Raw genomic sequence first — 17469 nt, 5'->3', positions numbered from 1 at the left:
TCAATTATATATATATATATATATATATATATATATATATTTATACACACACACACACATATATATGTGTATATATATATATATATATATATATATATATATATATATATATATATATATGAATGACCAGGTCCACATTTAACCTTTGAGGGAGCTATTTTAATACACCTTTCTGACCCAAAGGAGCCTAGAAAATTCTATCAACTTCTGCATATAATGTCTACCGTAATAGAGGTTTTACTAAAGGAATGTTTCCCCGAAGCTCATTGGTTAACACAGAGAAGTTTATTTCTTGCTCATATAGAGTCCACCATGGGTCTCCTGATTGGTGGGCACAGAGTTTTAGGGACTCGGGGTCTTGCTGGGACTCTGTCCTTGTTAATGCTTGGAAGCCAAGGTCACCTCAGAAAGAGTCAGGAGCAAAAGGAGGGAGGTACAGGCAGGTGCACAGATGCCTGGCATTATGGGGAGGCTGGGAAAGGCAGTGGAGCTGTGTGCCTTGAAGGAGGCGGAAAAGAGCTAACTCAGTGACTGAAACACAGTGGGCCTAAGAGCAATAGTTACTGAATAAATTATGTCGCGATGGATACATTAGACTTACATGGTAAGGATGTCTTATAAACTCATTCTTGTGTGCCCAGCCTACAGTGCTTCCATTTATTTGTCTTATAGCATCAAATATAAAGGTAAGACTTTTTATTTCAATTAAGGAAAACAAGCGCTTAGATAACAGTCTCTGTAATGGAGAATTCACCCACTCCACACAGAGTTGCCTGTTATCCGGTTACAAGGATTTGGCAAAACTGGGTCCTTTCGTAAGTGCCCTCCCTTCCGATGCTTGCTTCGTCCTGGTGGCTGAGCAATGCCACCAGATTACTACTGATCCCATTTGATAGGTGAGAACACTGACTCAACATCAAAGTCACATGCTAAGGGGAAGATCTTCCCAGGTCTCTACCCTCCTGCCATCTAGTTCTCACTGAGTTGCTCTGATCATGATGTTCAAGGCTGGTTTCATAAAGTCAGGTAGACAACTAAACATACCGAACACGGGCCAACCCTGGAGTCTGAGAAAGTGCACACCCTCAGCTGTGAGACCCTGAGTCACACGGCCTACGTTTTTCAGTTCTCACCTGTAACAAGGTGATGATACAACACACTCATCCAAGCAGCACGTGTGGGAACTCTGGCAATGTCAGTGTGTCGGGAGCCAGCCTGTTACTCTTAGTGTGTCTCTCCATGCTTCACCTCTTCTTCCCATAACAACACCTTATCAACAACGTTGCAGGGAGGCGCTTTAATACACACATATATATACACATATATAATAATAATAAAAGCACAATATGCTAATTAGACCAGATGTCCTTCCAGACGACCTTCCAGACAAAGCCAGGGCTGTGAGGGAAGCCTGGATCCCCAGTGAGAGAGAGAGAGAGTGAGAGAGTGAGAGTGAGAGAGAGAGAGAGAGAGAGAGAGAGAGAGAGGTTACCAAGAGATCATATTTTCTGAGTTTCAAAAAAGGGATGTTTCATTGGGCTTATATGTATAACAACCTCAAAACCTCACCAGAAAAAGGTAAAGATTGTTAAGGATCAAGATGTAAAAATGAAAAAGGAATAGGAATATTATAGAATCATGGGTGTAAACAGTCTTATGATGAGTTTCAAGAGGCAACAAGGGATTGAAATCGGATTGAAGTCAAGATTAATTTAATTCAGTATGAAATCAGTTAAAGTGACTTTTGTGTTTATTGACATCTTTGTAACAAGAGAGAAGCCATGGGAATTTCTAAATATGATTTGGAGATCATATGATCCTGAGTTTGAATCCTTATTGTGCCACTTGTTAGCTACAAATACCTACTCGTCTGTTAGCACTCAACTCTCTCATCTACCAAACCTGATGAACAATCCTGACCACACGCAGCACAGAGATAGGAAGGATGACAGATCTCAACAATAATAATACTGACAGTAATAATACCGACACATTGCCTCAGGAAGGTGAGCCTCAGTCTCTCTCCCCCACACTTCCTCCTGCTATATTTAGCCTCTGTTCAGTCTGGACCTCACCTGACCAGGCTGTCCTAGAAGACTCTACCACCCAAATTTAACATTTTCACTATCCCGCCAATCTTTAACTCTGGATAATGGCTGTTTTTCAATATCCCATCTCATCCTGCAAACTATGCCTCAGAACATCATGTCCATTCTGCCACCCACTAAAATCACAGCCCTTCCCCCACGGGTCAGGAATGCCTCCCCACCCCAACACACACAGTGGTGATGTTGGCTTAGTTTCACGTAAATGTTTTGTGATTTCTCAACAGTGTTTTCTTACAAACCCCAACTCTACTCTGCCTAGTCCCCAAACACATCTTCCCCAGAGAATCTCACTCTCTCTCCCTTTCTGTTGTGTTTGCACGGAGTGTGTGGGGCCTGCACGTGGTTGATGCTGATGTTCTCATGGATGTATTTGTGTCAGTGGATATATATCTGCCTGTACACTTGTGTGGTACTTTTCTCTGTGTGTGTGTCTGTGTATGTCCCCTACATTCCAACAGCCCCTAAGAGACTTTCCTTACTTTTCTGACTTTTCCTATGTAACTGGATTATAATAGGATTTCATGGATGATTGGGAAACATCTGAATAAGTGATACTTTGCATCTATTAAGAATGCTCTGTACATTTCCTTATCACAGCAATCCCATGGGCAGAACAGCATGATGGCGCTGAGTGGGACACTGATTGCTTTCTTTAGTGGGACTCAGTCTAAGCGAGTCTGGGATTCAGTGTCATCTGCACAGTTCTGAGCCTCATTAATCCAGGCCCAAACCAACAAGAGTGGATTTCTCCCCCCTAACTTGTGAAGTAGAACGTGAATGCAGGACCCAAACATATTTTTCAAAATAATGAAAAGGGTTCATGATACACATTGCTGGTTTCTCAAATACAATAGTACTTTATTCCAGCCACATAAATGTGTTGTGTGGCAATTTCTAAAATATAAGGGGGCCTTTGTATTTTTTTAAGTATATTTTTATTGATTTCAGAGAGGAAGGGAAAGGGAGAGATAGAAACATCAATGATGAGAGAGAACCACTGATTGGCTGCCTCCTGCACTCCCCACACTGGGGATCGAGCCCACAACCCGGACATGTGCCCTGACCAGGAATCGAACTGTGACTTCCTGGTTTATAGGTCGACGCTCAACCACTAAGCCACGCCGGCCAGGCATATCCTGGTGATTTTTAAAGAGCTGCAAACTGGCCCCTTTTCAAAAGGGTTAAAAACAACAAACCCCACTTTGCTGATTATCCAAGAGGGCTAACACAAAACAGGTAGTAATTATACCAGCTGAAATCTTTCATATACTACAAATCAACGGAATGGATCTTTCAGCCGAATTACTCAGGGCCAAATGTTTAAATCAATATTCCGATTCAGGCAAGGCCAGAGCTGAATGCTGCTGTCATAGAATGAACTGCTAGAGTCAACATGCCTTCTCTTTAATCGATTACTATTTAATCAGTCACCGCCAGGGCCATTTCCTTATTTAACTTTGAACTTTTGAATAGCTGGCCTTTTATGGAGGGGCCCTTTCTCATCATAGCTGCCCTGGTTTGATTGACAGTTACCAGGATGCAGGGTTGCTAAGTATTGGCTTATCTGTGGGAATGAGGCACCCCTGACCAGCTCTGCCGGTGGGTGAGGGGCATTGAAGATGCAGTAGCATCGCTGTTCCCTCCTCGAAACAGTCAGTGATTAAGGGACGGCCCTACGGTGGAGTGAGGTAGAATATGAATGCAGGGCCCCACATCACTCCACCCTCCGCACCCAACCTCACTGGGGAAGATGCGATTTGGTCAAAGCCAATCACACGCTCAGGTTTCATGTGCTCCCCCAAGAAGATGCTTACTCAAAACGATACAATCTTGCCCTTATGATTATTTTTTTTTAATTTCTAGTATTTTTGTAAAAACGTGCTGACTCATACCATCGCCTGAAAAAAGAACATAGACCCTGGATAATAGACACGCGGCACCTTGTCAATGCCACTGGACTTTAAGATGAGCCACTGTTTCAAAATTTCCACGAGCATCTAAAAGTTCCCAGCAGCTGAGCTAATTTCAGGATCTTCCACGAAAAAGAACGTCAGAATATTCTATACAAACACACACCATGCCCAAAGTGTCTCCAAGCATGTGTCTAAAGCTCAGGTAATTCGACAGTGGCTGTGACTCAATCGCTTCTCACAGGCAACTTCATGAGGTAGGCACGATTGCCCCATTTTGCAGATGAGAAAATGGAGACTTGGGAATGTTAAGTAGCTAGCAGAACTCACAAACTCTGGGTTCAGTGAAGGTCAAAGCTGGGATCACAGCCAAAGTTAAGGCGGACTCAGCACTGCTGTCCACGGCGTCTGTTCCCCCTACGACTTCCTCGGTGCCGGTGGTCACCAGCCTTCTGTCACCGAGATGGTGGTCCCCACCTGCATCCGGAACACGATTACGGAGACGTCCTCTGTGTGCCCATCTGACCCTGACACTGGGCCGGCTCTGCCCCACGGTGCCCCCTCACGACTGGCACTTCTCCCTGAACCCCCACACACACGTTATTCTCGGCGTGGAGCTGCGGTTCAACGCTGTACAATCATTGGACTTCAAAGGGATGCCTTGTCTTAGTTTTAAATCTCACTGGGTTTTGGACATTTTTATATATTTTAAGGAGCTAGAGAGGAATTTAATCATCATTTTCATATTTTTTAAATGAAAAATAGTGTAGAGCCATGAAATGACCTTCATTTTTCATTCTCCCTACCCAAATAGGTCTGAAATCTGGAGATTAATGATCTGAGTGGGGCTGTATAAATCCGCTAATGTGCACGGCGAGGCGAGGCGCGGCTCCTTCCAGCTCTCCTGGGCACACGCCGCCCACACGGGGCAGGGCCCACACTCAGAACTGTCCACGGTATTTTGTTAGGGCGGCTGCACAGGCTAAGACAGGGCCCACCCTCAGCGAGGGCTCGGACCAGCCCCTCCCGAAATTTACGGACCGGAGGGCCAGAAAGAGGCCATTCTGCAGAAGACAAACGGAAGGTACGTCCAGAAAAGGTGAAGCAGATCCTCTAAGCACAGTTAGCAACGTGGGTTTGGCCGAGCCAGAGGCAGGCGCTGCACGGCCAGGCCTCGGACGATGGAGTCGCGTGTGGTTCTGTGTCGGAGCGGGACGTGGGGCTGAGGAGGGGAAGGGGGCTGGACCTGGTGCCCCACTGTATTTCCCGCTCACCCTGTGTTCCTGGGGGGACAGCCTCGAGCACACGTTCGCCGTTACCCTGGGAGTTCTTTCTCCTCCACCTCACGTGTCCTAGGGGAGGAGTGGGCTGTGGAGCTCCGACATTTTTAATGAGTTTCTCCGTTATTGAAAAAAGCACTTCGCCAGCTTAACGCTTGACACAGTGTCGGGGAAGTCTGAAAAGTGAGTTCAAAGGACAGTCTCTCCAGCAGGTTGCATCCTAAGCAGCCGTGGCTACAAAGAGAGAGAAAACAACAAACCCGGGACTGCCAGCTCATGACTGAACAGGCCGTGAAGACGGTGGGTCGGCGGAGCCCGGGGTCTTCTGCAGATATTTTCTCCCGGTCTGTGGCTTGTCTTCTCCTTCTCTTTACAGTGTCATTTGCAGACAGAAATTTTTAATTTAATGAAGTTCGGCTTCCCAATTGTTTCTTTCATGAATCTTGCCTTTCCTGTGGTATCTAAAAAGTCATCACCATACCCAAGGTCGTCTAAGTTTTCTCCTGTTATCTCCCTGGAGCTTTATACTTTTACGTTACATTTAGGTCCGTGGTCCATTTTAAGTTCATTTTTTTGTGAAGGGTGTAAGGTTTGTGTCTTGATTTATTTATTTATTTTTTGTTTGTGGAGGTCCAGGTATTCCAGCGCCCTTTGTTAAAATTAATTTTTGTTTTTATCAAATAAATACATGCATATAGTTTAAATATAAAGAATTACTTCTCTCAATTGTTCCTTCTGAAATTCATCTCTATCTTATTAAGCTTAATGTTAATAATACTTTACTAATAATACTGCTGATTCATGATTTATCAATTTCTGACCTTACTTATTGATAAGAGCCATTATTCACTGTGCAATTTTATTACAAATTTACATTATTGTGACTAGTAACTCATGCACTTTGCAGAGCTGAATACTGGACTTCAATTAATGTTCCTCATTTGATTTTAGGAGCTACTAAAGCTAATAATTTTCCACCAGCTCTTCCAAATGCCTAGCAATCTTATTTCCTTTCCCCTTTTAAAGAAAGAACTCTTGGAACACAATGAAAAAAATGCATCACTTCAACGTTTATTTACTCTTTCCATCGGTCCTCTATTCTTTTGCTTCAATGTATACATTCCTTGCTAAAACCTAAATTTCCGAGGACAAATTAAAATGACATTTGAAATCCATATGCATTTGAGTGGATCGAGGCTGGAATAGGTACCTGTTGTCACAGCCGCAGATGAAACGGTCGTGGATCACACAGCTTGGTCATCTTTGGGCTGTGATCCATGTTTTATGAGATTAAAACTTCGTTTATGAGATATTTTCTCTGCTAATAGCCTATCACGCCTTCTGACAGAAACACTTCCTGAGTTTTAATTAGATATTTATTTCCTTCGGGCTAATATCTGTGCTCTGAGCCCCTCCCCGCTTTTTGCTTCAACATCTGCACATAGTACTTGGCACGTGCAGCCCTCGTGTAGCCTGCGATGACTTCACAACTAGACACACGCTGCCTACACTCACAGAATCTCTCTCCCCACCAAGACACAGGTCACTCCCTTCATTCCAGAAGGTTCCCCCCCACCCCCGGGCCTGTCTAGTCAACCCTCACGTGCAAAACAGGGGTTCCGCGTGTAGAAATATGTCATTTTAATTCACATAAACAGAAAAACACTCAACACAGCGTCGCTAAACCCTTCCTGCAACATTTCAGCAAAGCTATTTTAAAAGCATCCTTCTTTTACAACTCTACAGTCTCAAGGAAAAACAATATTAATGTAGGAAATCCACGTGCAATGGAGCATAATCTGGTTGAACTTAATAGAAAATGAATTTGGCTTCAAAAACATTCCCTTCCTGTGGGAGTGAGCGTGCATTATCATTCCACGCGCAGAGCGGCCGGGAATTGGAGCCAGGGCAGAGCACACAGAAGCATATCCTTCCGCCTGCAACCCGCCCGTGGGAGCAAAGCGCGGAGGGGAATGCAATCCCAGAGGCCCACCTCCTGGATCTTGCTATACACTCTTGGAGGAAACGTAAAATGGCCAAGCAAACGCCCGCCAGGAACTGAAGGAATGTACGCAAATACGGGAGAAATGGAGCCCCCTGCCCCAGGGATGGGGCTGCTCTCAGCTTCCCTGCGGCTTTCAGTCTAATTTACTGGTATGTGTCCTTTCCTCACATAGCATGATAAATACCGTTAGTCAAAAGACAATGATCCAACTATCCCACTTCTGGGAATATATCCTAAAAACCTCGAAACACCAATCAGAAAGAACATATGCACCCCTACGTTCATAGCAGCGCTATTTACAATAGCTAAGATTCGGAAACAGCCCAAGTGCCCATAGGATACTACGCAGCTATAAAAAAGAGGGATCTTTTACCCTTTGGGACAGCATGGAGGGACCTGGAAAGTATTACGCTAAGTGAAATAAGCCAAACTGAGAAAGACAAATATCACACTTATTTGTGGGATCTAATGAACAAAATGAATTGACCAACACAATAGGAACTGAAGCAGGGAGGCATGAAACAGACCGACATACCTCGATGTAGGGTTTGGGGGACGAGAAGAGATAAAACAAAGAACTTACATACTTACAGGCATAGCCCTGGACTTGGGCAATAGGGTAGTGAAGACCTGGGGGGGAGGAGGGGTTGGGAGGGGAGGAGCTGGGCGGAGGGAGGTAAAAGGAGGAAAATGGGATATGTAATACAATCAACAATAAAACAAACAAACAATGAAATTTCCCAAGAAGTGTCACATAGTTTAATAAGCAAAAATGGACGGAACCTGAATGAAAGAAATAGCGACTGCTTATCGGCTGATCCTAGCGAGGCAGGCAGGGCACCAAACCCTGCCTCCTCAGCTAGGAACTTCTAAAGCGGGCAGCCACACCCCAGGAGCACAGGGAAGCAATCTGACAACCTGGCACGCTCCCCACCTAAAGGTTTACGAACACAGAACCAGCAGAATACGGCATTTGGCAACAGCACATTCTCAACCGCACCGTCATTGTTAGAAAAAGCCAGCAATTTCTCAGAAAGCAAAACAAGGCGACCAACCAAAACCACAGTGATGAACCCGTGCACATCAGCTCGTTTTCTGAACTGGAATCCCGGCCCCTGCGTGATGGAGGACAGACGTGGACTGAGTAAACCAGGTATCCACTCGCGACACCATTTCAAGTTACTCTGAGGCCAAGGTCACCTGACCATTCGTGATGGAACAGGAGTAGGGAGGAGGTGGGAACCCTGTGCTGGGAATCCTAACAGTCATGTAACTAACATGCAGGTTCCAGTTGCTCTACAAAGAGGGATTCGCTCATTGCCCTCAGGCATGGTCACTGTTTCATCCACAGTAGGATGGTCACTGTATTAAATTCCACTAGACGAAGGTGTGGAATTGACCCCTGCTCTTGAGAAATCTACAGGCCAGCAGGAAAGACAAAAGTCTAATTACAATTTGATTTGCAATTCTACATTAGAGCCACCCAAAATGGTGTGGCCACATAGGAGAGTGAGAATCTTAGAAAATGCACCAGAGCAAACATCCTGACTAGGGAGGTATATATGTACGTCTTTGAATACATATATGTATTAATTATACATATGACATACATATGATGGTTTTATTTTGAAATGTAAGGAAAAATAACAAAAAATGAGAAAAATTATACTGAAAATCCGAAGTCCAAATATAGGACCCTATTTTTTTATGCTGATTGATCAGTGATAGAGACTCTGCAGGGGAAAACATAATCAACTCTATGAGGGCGTCAGAAGACTCGACTCTGAATGTTGGGCACCCAATGCAATGCCCAGGCGAGGTATCACAGAACTGTACCTGTGAAACCTAGATAGTTGTATTAACCAATGTCACCCCAATACATTTAATAAAAATCAATAAATGAATTTCAGCCAACGGTGATTCTTACCTGTTGTGTTTCTCGGGCCAGAGCTTCCTTCACCACGGACTCCACTGTCTCCGAGTTGGTTCCTTGCCATCACCTTCCAACAGAAAAATACATACGTCAATGCTGAGCAACCTTATTAGGAAAAACGCCTGCAACCAGACCTTAACAGGACTGTCAGAATCCGCGTCGAGCTCTAGGTAAATCACATATCTCAAGGTCTCCTTCCCGCATCTCCAGATTTCAAGCATCCCCACTGACAGATGCTTTCTGAATGTACCTCAAAGAATTGATAGGAATTTTGTTTCGATCCCAGAGGAGTAACGGGAACATGGTGACACAGCAGATTCCGCTTTAAATTACCATCACCGCTGCTCAACACGAAAGCCTTAGGAAGCACACTGATGGGTTCACGCTGGGTGGTGGGCACACCAGGCAATACGCGGGTCGTGCATCAGAAATGTGCACTTGTAATCAATGTAATAAGGGTAATAAAAAATAAAATAGATTTTTAAAGTATATTGGTAATATTTTAAATTTTAAAACACTTAACTATTCGCTTAAATGTTGCAAAAGAGAATTCTGAAACAATTTTTTTTAAAAAAAATGAACCATTCACCATTTTCTAGGAAATGGTGAATGCTGTTTTTCTTGTGTTTTTTTCCTAAATAATAAAAGTATTTCAAATATTTGAAAATCATATTACATTTAAGAAAAACTTTACTCTAATTGTTCCAATTCTGTTCTTTTAAGAAAGAAAACATTAACCACTGCATACTTAGTTGAAGCCCACAGTAATCCACTGGGATGGTTTATTTTATGTCGAGGGGACTGGCCATGGTGTGCCCGGATTAAGCCTCATTTCTGGGTGTGTCTGCACACACACACACACACACACACACACACACACACCCCTGGGCCTCCAGCTCACAGATGGCAAGTCATGGGACCACTCAGCCTTCGTGGTCCTGTGAGCCAATTCCTCATAAACAATTGCAATGCAGCCCTAGCTGGTTTGGCTACGTGGATAGAGCATGGGCCTGGGCACTGAAGGGTCGTGGGTTGGATTCCAGTCAAGGGCATATACCTTGGTTGCAGGCTCAATCCCTGGCCCTGATCGGGGCATGTGTGGGAGGCAACCAATCAATGTGTCTCTCTCAGGTCAATGTTGCTCTTTCTCTGTCTCTTCCCCTCCCTTCCACTCTCTAAAAATTAATGGAAAAACATCATCGGGTAAGGATTAACAAAAAGAAAAAAGAAGAGGTAGTTGTTTTCTGTTTTTTAAATAATTATCATTTTTATTAATCACACGACAAGCAATACTGTAAAGATCTGTGCCAAGAGTGATACCCGAATTATTTCACATTCAGGACCATAAGCAGAGAATGAGCTACCCATTGAAAGCCAGTCACTGCACAGTGTTTGGGTTCAACATCATTCCCACCTGGTGATGATGGACAATATTTATGAACAATACATGTCCGGAAGTTAAACTGCATAATCAAATTTTCGTCAACTTTCTAAAGTTTACATACTGCTAAATGGTAATTTTAACTTCCATGTCCTGGGTCATTAATGAGATTAAGTATTTGTTGATGTGCTTCTTGTCCAATAAGCATGTATTTCTCCTTTCAGATACTTATTCATAAGTTTTGTCCACTTTGTTCTTTATTGACATTTCTCTATCCATTTGCAAGAGCTCTTTGTATAGTCTCAATATAAAATTTTTGCAGACATTTCCCCCCAGATCATTCTTTTTCTTTTAACTTTGTCATGCTGTCTTTTATGCTACACAGATTGTTATATCATCTTGTGCCTTTTATAAAAATTAAATATTTTTCTAATTTGTTGTTCTTGAAAATTATTTCATCATGAGGCTCTTCTTCTGAGACACACTTAACTTTAGCCACACCTCTGGGGACACGGAGCTTTGGATACGAATCCCATCTCCTTTACCTGCTGCAAGTAAATAAAACTACCTGGCGACCACCATGTCTTCTTCATGAATAGAGCACCCCAACTTCCAGCACCTTGAGTTCGGTAACACCACCACATGTACGTTTAACCCAAACCAGTCAACCTGGCCGTTTGGGGCGGCGTGAGCGAGAAATCCTAATGGTGGAAAACCTTTACAGTGAAGTTTAAAACCAACAGTGCCTCCTGGCTCCGGAGGGTGCACAGGAGCCCTGGGCTCCCCCGCCTCCAGGGGCTCCCCGAATCTGCAGCTCCAGCTGCAGGTGAAGCTTCCTCTGAAAAACACCCGAAAACTGTCTGGGCCACTCGGCGCCTCTGGTGAACGCAGGAGGCCACCTGGACGTGGGTTCCAGGGGCTGGGCACAACCCACCCAAACCCTGAGTCTGGAGGGAACTCAAAACCGTGAGCTTGTCCCTGAAGAGCTAAGCGTTTGAACCCCACATGGGCACCCCAAAGTCTGACACCTGCACGTCAGAGAGGAACCCCCAAAACAATAGCCCTGAAAGCCAGCGGCGACCCAGGAGGTTCTGACACGGCGGGCAGCGCAGGGCCAGGCTGGGAACCTGTCCCTGAGGCCCCCTGTTCACCTGGGTCTGCTGGGGGCAGGCACCTGGGGGCAGGCACGGGAGGGGGGGTTATGGGGGGGAGCAGGTACCTGGGGGGCAGGCATGGGGGGGGGACAGGCACCTGGCTGCTGGGGGCAGGCATGGGGGGGGTACAGGTGCCTGGCTGCTGGGGGCAGGCACCTGGGGGGCAGGCACAGCGGGGGGCGGGGGGCAGGCACCTGGTAGCGCTGGGCCTGCTGGGGCGCTGCCTCCACGCTCTCCTCTGCCTCACTCCAGCCAACAGTGGTTTTTCATCTTCTGGGGCAGGTGCCCGGCCGCAGAGGGTCCGGGTCAGGGAACCGCCCGCTGGAGGGAGTGGAATCTCAGGAAGCAACTCTCATGTGACTGGCAGGTCCGTCCTCAGTTCTCGCGCCCAGAGCTGCTTCCACTTCCGGTGGCCCAGCTTCCGGTGGCCCAGCGCCGGCCCGGGGTGACAGGTGTATACGGGTGCTGCAGACAGTTCTCGGCCGCGGCTGCCCAGGGCGCAGAGCAAAGCTCACCTTCGGCCTATGGAGGAGGCCTGAGGGCCGGCACACACCTGGGCCAGGACACACCTGGGCCAGGACACACCTGGGCGGCACACACTTGGGCCAGGACACACCTGGGCCAGGACACACCTGGGCGGCACACACTTGGGCCAGGACACACCTGGGCCAGGACACACCTGGTCGGCACACACCTGAGCAGGCACACACCTGGGCCGGGACACAGGACAGCAGCTCAGACATCCCTCCACCCCGAGGTTGACGGCTGCTCCCAGGGGCATCTCCACATGGTCTGGCTCCCGGTGGCCAGCGGCTTACCCTGAGGTTCCCGGACTGTGTGATCTGCAAACGTTAAAAGCTGGGATTGAGGCTCCCAGTCAGCCCGGATCCAGGTGCTGAGACCCCCCACCTCTGCGGCACTGACCGGTCTGGGCAGCCCTCACCGACCGGGAGCCACTGGAAAGAAAACAGCTGCCTGGACAACCACAGCCCAGAGTGGGGCAGGAACGACGAGGTTCCTGTCCCCACGAAGCCCCCCTTCAGGAGGGCGGGCGGAGGGCTGTCTCAGATGCACAGAAACCAACGCAGAGTCAAGCAAAACACAAAGGGAGCAAAATAAAGCCTCGGAAAAAACCTTAATGAAGGAAACCTTTTTAAACAGTGTCTTCCTCAGGCTTTCTAATGGCGAACGTGCCCGATACATTTGGCAAAAACACATGCTCGTGTTCGCTGAAAGGTTTCAAATTCTCCTCGCCGATGTGTCCTTTGACTCTGCTAATGCCAAATCGCATCAATTATAATTAGGTGTTCCCCACCGTTCCACTCTAGTTTGCAAGTCGTTGAAGGCAAGGGCCTCGTTAAATCTCAACACTTAGCACCGTTTTGCAAAGAAAAGATGTATCACATTTTATATTTGCTAAATGTTGCATGAATGCATTTGGAGCAGACTTTAAAGCCATGGTACATCTGGGGTGGGGAGTGGGTATATGCCGGTTTTTGCTACCATTTATTAACACCCCCGTTTCTTTTGCAGGAAGCTGCGAAGTTTTTTTCGTAAAAGGCCAGATGGTAAATATTTTCAGCTGTGCAGGCCAAATGGGCTCAGACACCGCTATCAATTTTCCTTTGGAGCAGAAAAGCAACCACGGACAATGCATACACGAACAGGTGTAGCTGTGCAAAAACTTTATTTACAGATTCAGGCAATAACCTGGATTTGTCACAGGCCTCCGTTTTCCAACCCTGTGTTGGAAATCCTTGTCAGTCAAACCCTCTATGCCCCCTCCTTCTAATGAAGCTAAGGGTATCGGACCCTCTAGTCCAGCGGTCGCCAACCTTTCGGACCTCACGGACCACCAACTGGCAACCACAGCAAGTCTAGTCCACTCCCGGTGATAAATCAACAGGGAGGTGATTATGGGCGTGCCAAAGGTCAGCATGCACTTTGAATCTGGAACAGGCAGCCCATGGGAGAGAAGAAAGTGGGGAGCCCTTCCTGGGGACATCGGGGAGGGGCTGGCCCGGCTGCTCCTGCCTTCACATCACTAGGGTACCCTTGGCTTCTCACTTCTCTGGAGCTCCAATTTCATTTGTAATGAATTAGCCAAATTCAAATGCAGATGATACCTAAAGTCTAAATCTTCAGATCCTTTGAAAAATTGGGGAATCCTCCCACGGACACAGTTAGACTGAGCTTGAGTTCGCCGTCCCCTCGCACCCCAGGGTCTAACCCTAGCCTCAGGCTGCTGCGTATCAGGACAGTTTTGTATCCCAGATGGGTGCTGTATTTGTTTTTGTTTTTTTAAATATGTTTTTTTTATTGATTTCAGAGAGAGGAAGGGATAGGGAGAGAGAGATAGAAACATCAATCGCCTTCCTTCTGCACACCCCCTACTGGGGATCAAGCCCACAACCCAGGCATGTGCCTTGATGGGGAATCAAACCTGTGACCTCTGGGTGCATGGGACAACACTCAACCAACTGAGCCACACCATCAGGGCACCACTGTGTTTGTTAAACTGGCTTCTTCCCTCAGATATGTTCCCTGCCTGGTACATGTATAGATCTAAAGGTTCAACTGCGGACAGAGGTCACTGTGACGTACCTCTATATTTAGGGTGGCCCCTATCGAAAACACTCATCTGATACGATTCAAGAGGTGGTCTTCACAACCCAAATTAAACACGGTGATTGAGACCTGAAGGCAAACCTTAGACGCGCATATTCTCCGAGCAGGTGGAATATCTCAGTCCACACACTGAATGGTGGTGGTAGGGTCTTTTTACCATAAAAACAGTGGGCTGTGTTTGGGAAGAAATAACTCCACCCCTCTACTTCTCCTACCCCATCCCTCCCCCTCCCCCTCTCAGAAATGATGGTACTCAATCACATTCTCTAGCCTTTAACTTGAATCTGAGGTCTGTGGACCGAAGGTAAACAGCCTTACATTTCTTCGCATCTGAAGTATCAGAATAGCGTCAGTCACCCCGGTGAGACCCCTGCCCTACGTTAACGCAGCTCCCCAGCCATAACTCTAACTGTATTTAGAGCCATCGGTTTTCTGCTTCCAACACCATCAGTCCTCTCAGAAAACTTAGCAGAATTGGGCCCCGTTTTGTTTGGTGCCTAAGCATTCAGGGAGCTCCAGGCGGATTCTGGCCCCTTGGGCCGGTAGTGGGGGCCATCAGCTTAAAACGGCACGGGCATCACTCCGCCTCTTTCATTAGACAGGGACGAGGGACGATGTGGCTAGACGTGCCCTGAAAGCCGACGTGTGCCCGGCATCTCTCAGAGGGCTCCAGCCACACTCAGAATTCACCCTGCCTGCTCACCGGCATCTGAGATTCTTTTCTCAGCCTAGATTGCATTTTTAAATTGATTTTTCACACTTTGCCCTCTGGAACTAGATTTCGGTGATTTAATATGAGTAGAGGAGGAATTAGTAGTCAGGATACATTTTATCTGTGGTCTCTAAAAATCATAATTATCTGACACATGACACAGAATCCATTTCAGCAACTGCCGGGCTACTACTCAGGGGGATGGGTGGTCACAGATTACAGGATAATTCCATCTTAATTCTTAAAGTGCTAGTCCATGTATAAATATTATTAAAGGAAGAAAGAGGGAGGAGAAATAACATTGCCTACAAAAGCAGTAAAATAGATTTTTCTTGCTTAAAAGAGATGATTGAGGAAGTCTGTTAACTGTGTATGTCTGAAAATCCGTAGAGAAAAAACAGATTATTATGGAGGAAAGGAGAAATGTATAGTTCCATGTGGTACTTTAGGATACTTATCAGTTCTGTATATTCAAAATTTAAAATGTAATAGAAATAAGTTATTTTTTTAAGAATTCTAGATGTATTAGCAAATTTAAAATCTGATTCAAAGTAATGTCCTTACATTTATACTTTCCAGCATCCTTTCAACCATGCAATTATTTTGTTTCTAAACTTAATGTTTTGATTAACATGTAGTGCCTATTCCACTGGTACTGAGTCCTGGCCTTTTCATTTTTTTATACAGTGCAAGGAAAGCTAATTCTTTTTAAAAAATATATTTTATTGATATTTTACAGAGAGGAAGGGAGAGGAATGGAGAGTTAGAAACATCGATGAGAGAGAAACATCAATCAGCTGCCTCCTGCACACCCCCTACTGGGGATGTACCCACAACCAAGGTACATGCCCTTGTCCGGAATCGAACCTGGGACCCTTGCATCCGCAGGCCAATACTCTATCCACTGAGCCAAACCAGTTAGGGCAGAAAAGCTAATTCTTAAAATCTCCTTTTCACCTAACCATGGAGAATCTGTCACACATAGATTTCAAAGGGGTGAGTCAAAACTCTAATGATTCATAAAAATTGTCTGAGAGCATAAACCCAAAGCATGACCCAGGAGTAGGTTCTCATTAAGATGATCAGGACCCTAATGGCAGTTTTGCCTACAGGCGTCTGAACCAATCCTGTTTTTTGACTCGTGGAATGTTCCGGAATTTTTCGCATGCTGATTTTTGTTAGTGACTGAACAGAGCGCTGAGCAGGGGGGTGGGGGGTGGGGGAGCAGCCGCCTTGGAATTGCTACCCAGAGTCAATATTTACAAACCTGCCAGACTGGCATTGATTTTTTATAGAGTGAATGCAAACAAGAAACCCAAACCTGTCTTCTTCCGCCACAGAAGGTATCTGCAATAGAGACTTTCCGCAGAGAAGTTGGCCCGCTTACCGGAGTAAAATGAGATGTATGCGGTGTTTTACGGCGTTGTATGGTAATCCCTCCGCAAACATAAAAAAGACCTGCAATAGAAGAAACCCCAGGATTTGAAAGTTTTCTTTAATTATATGCCTTCTGTCGCCTTTATGTACACCACATTACAAACCAGTCTATATATTACAGAAAATGTACACTTCAAACTTATGAGTACATACAGTCAGTCCCACAAATTCCCTTTTACAGTCGTCATAAATGCCTCCATGATTTAGCGGGTGTATGTGGAGGAAGCAAACCCCAAAGAAGCCATGTAAAACCCTCTATGCAGGCCTATATTTTTAGAAGACGGCACTTACCAATTAATATTCTTATCTTAATTTGGTTTGTGCTCCAGGAAAAGGAATGAGAGCGTCGATGGTCTTAGGAGCAGTTTTCTGCTTGGCCAGAGCCACCCCCATATACAACACACACACACAAACCCCGGCTCCCAGACCATCTGTAAGGAAGCAGCTTGGGGAGAGCTGGAAAGTTTTAATTTCCCAGAGCCCCCATCAACCGCAGCTGCGCGGGCCACACCGAGCTTCCCCGACACCACCGCCTGCTCCTGTTCCGGCCGCTATCGGAGCCCCTGTCTCTCCCAGGGAGGCGAGCTCAGCCTCCTAAATGTGGAGGCGGATTATGGAGCCCTCCGGCCTTTCAGCAAGATTAAGAATCAACACGCTTCCATATTACTAAGAGATTTAACAGACAGGCCTTACCGCTTGGAACAACATCACAGGCTTTGCACGTGCGCCCTAAGAACTCATCAACCAAACGATATAGGGCGGGGTGGCTTTTATCATTTCATTTTATTTTTTTAAAATATGTATTTATTGATTTCAAAGAGGAAGGGAGAGAGAGAGAGAGAGAGAGAGAGAGAGAGAGAGAGAGAGAGAGATATCAATGATGAGAGAGAATCACTGATCGACTGCCTCCTGCACACCCCC

General features: G+C 45.9%; 1 long non-coding RNA gene across 1 annotated transcript; it reads right to left on the bottom strand.

Annotated features, from left to right (window-relative positions):
* Window positions 1-12317: 12317 nt before the first annotated feature.
* Window positions 12318-17103, bottom strand: LOC132215771 (uncharacterized). The gene is made up of 3 exons (XR_009448614.1): window positions 16840-17103; window positions 16499-16569; window positions 12318-12727 (listed from the first exon to the last, which is right to left on the bottom strand). It is a non-coding gene; the product is annotated as an uncharacterized LOC132215771 (long non-coding RNA).
* Window positions 17104-17469: the final 366 nt, after the last annotated feature.

The sequence above is a fragment of the Myotis daubentonii genome, chromosome 14 (assembly GCF_963259705.1).
Source record: "Myotis daubentonii chromosome 14, mMyoDau2.1, whole genome shotgun sequence".
Taxonomy (NCBI): Eukaryota; Metazoa; Chordata; class Mammalia; order Chiroptera; family Vespertilionidae; genus Myotis; species Myotis daubentonii.
The sequence above is the reverse complement of the archived record's forward strand: the minus strand, read 5'-3'. Positions and strand labels throughout refer to the sequence as shown.